Genomic DNA, 338 nt, shown 5'->3' with positions numbered 1-338 from the left:
TTGTGGTGGCGGTGATGGTGATGGTTGTGGTGGTGGTTGTGGTGGTGGTGGTGGTGGTGGTGGTGGTGGTGGTGGTGGTGGCGGTGGTGGTGGTGGTGGTGGTGGTGGTGGTGGTGGTGGTGGTGGTGGTGGTGGTGGGGGTGGTGGTGGTGGTGGTGGTGGTGGTGGTGGTGGTGGTGGTGGTGGTGATGGTTGTGGTGGTGGTGGTGGTGGTGGTGGTAGTTGTGGTGGCGGTGATGGTGATGGTTGTGGTGGTGGTTGTGGTGGTGATGGCGGTGGTGGTGATGGTGGTAATTGTGGTGGCAATGGTGGTGGTGGTGATGGTGGTGGTTGTGGTG

The sequence above is a fragment of the Petaurus breviceps genome, unplaced genomic scaffold (genome assembly GCF_028583685.1).
Source record: "Petaurus breviceps papuanus isolate PSGF00001 unplaced genomic scaffold, PetGlider_PUasm1.0 218, whole genome shotgun sequence".
NCBI lineage: Eukaryota > Metazoa > Chordata > Mammalia > Diprotodontia > Petauridae > Petaurus > Petaurus breviceps.
This window is presented reverse-complemented; position numbering follows the sequence as displayed.